General features: G+C 42.7%; 1 protein-coding gene across 1 annotated transcript in view; it reads right to left on the bottom strand.

The window, feature by feature from the left end:
* The window catches only part of Adcy10 (adenylate cyclase 10), a 92,546-nt gene that overhangs the window by 13,074 nt on the left and 77,703 nt on the right, over positions 1-1,769 (bottom strand). The gene's annotated exons all lie outside the window — the stretch shown is intronic.

The following is a 1,769-nucleotide window of genomic DNA, read 5'->3' as shown; positions in this document are numbered from 1 at the left end:
TAGTAGTCATATTCAGTTGCACTTGGATCCTTGGTGCCTGTGTATGTCTATAAAGTCATCGGGTAGATTTCAATGGTAATGTTTATCACCTCTACTAATTAACATGATGTAAATTTCCATGCTTCCTCCTCAAATATAATACATTTTAAAATTTGTTGATTTTTGTTTGTGTGTGTGTGTATATATCACATAGAACATCCCAAACTTATTCAACTATACACCCACTTCCCAGATGGCACCCTCCCATAGCCTTCCTCCCCCGACTAGAGCCATTATACTCTGATATCCTTGTTACTGTCTGCTGTGTTGTTGGCACCCACAGCCATTCCCCACTATTTGTCCATCTGGTGAATCTAGTCAGCCTCTCTAGAGGGCTTTGTTTTAGGAAGGTCAGCTGTTCCTCATCTAGCAGCAGTCAGTTGTCAATATTCCTTTAGATAAGATTGGGGTCTGCTGTTCGCTTTCCCAGTTCTATGCTGGGTTACTATCTGGGAGTCCCTTTGGCCACACTGACCAACAACTCACAAACAGGTATCTCCTATCTGGCATTGTTACTTGTTATATAGCCTTCAGCTATACATATGGACTCTTAAAACATTATATTGGCCCCTTTAATCTTTGGTTATTCTTTCCTCTTGAGTATTTAAGGCCATACAGTTGGCCCAGATAAACCAATTTATTTTTACTCTTAAGTTCGTTTGAGGATCTGTTCCTCAGGGGTCACATGGGCTTGGGAGGAGCCCCTGGCTCCTTTCTTTTACCAGTTATGCCTATGTGAAGATAAGTCAAAGGTCCTACTCCGCCATGGCTGGCTTCGCTTGGAAGCATGGAGGAAATGATTCCTCTGTGTTCACCCTCCTCTTTGTAGACTGGACACTGGTTCAAGTCCATCTCGTGGGGTCTCCTCGGCCTCCTTGATCAAGAGGACAGGTCACCCACCACCATTACAGGACATTTTGAGAGATGCTCACAGTCCCCTGAAACTAGTCGACCTAGGAGGGTAAGGAGCGAAAAGTGTCCTTTATGTCCCTCTGACCAAATTATTATAGGCCTCAAACTATGTCTCTTAAACATCCAAGAAGGTTAGTTCCACCAGTCTGGTACTTTTAAAAAAAAAATATTTTATTACTTCTATTTTAAGTGTATGAGTGTATTGCGAACATGTAAGTAGGTGCACCTGTTTCGTGCAATGCCTCAGAGGTCGGAAGAGGGTTTCGGATCCCCTGGAACTGGAATTAAGGACAGTTCATAGCTGCCATGTGGGTGCTGGGAATTGAACCCAGGTCCTCTGCAAGAGCAGTCAGTGCTCTTAACTGCTGAGCCATCTCTCCAGCCCCAGTCTGATACTTTTAATTACTGTGTGTTGTGTAGATAAATCTTGGGAAAAGACCAATTGTTCTCAGATAAACCTTACCTAGACATATATTTCTTGATCTAGCATGTATAATTTGTCAGTAGGTTTTAAGAATAATATGGTTCCCTCTGGTTTTTAAAACTAGCTAGGCATTGTTTATCGCTTGCATTGTCTCACCCCTCCATCATGGTTTCCCCAATTAAGGTGCCCCCATTTCCCCCCTTTCTCCCTTACTAATACCCTTCTCCTACAGTCCTACCTCTCTTGAGCTCCTTCTTTCCCCTTATCCCCTAGGTTCCTTGTATGCCCTTCCTTCCCCGCTCCCTTAAAATAAACCAATTTTTATCCATATCTCCCTTATTAACACCTGTTTCCTACTGTTCTTCTCTTTCAGTTCTTTCTTTTCCTTTACCTA

The sequence above is a fragment of the Nannospalax galili genome, unplaced genomic scaffold, assembly GCF_000622305.1.
Source record: "Nannospalax galili isolate Female #2095 unplaced genomic scaffold, S.galili_v1.0 scaffold574, whole genome shotgun sequence".
Lineage (NCBI taxonomy): Eukaryota > Metazoa > Chordata > Mammalia > Rodentia > Spalacidae > Nannospalax > Nannospalax galili.
The sequence above is the reverse complement of the archived record's forward strand: the minus strand, read 5'-3'. Positions and strand labels throughout refer to the sequence as shown.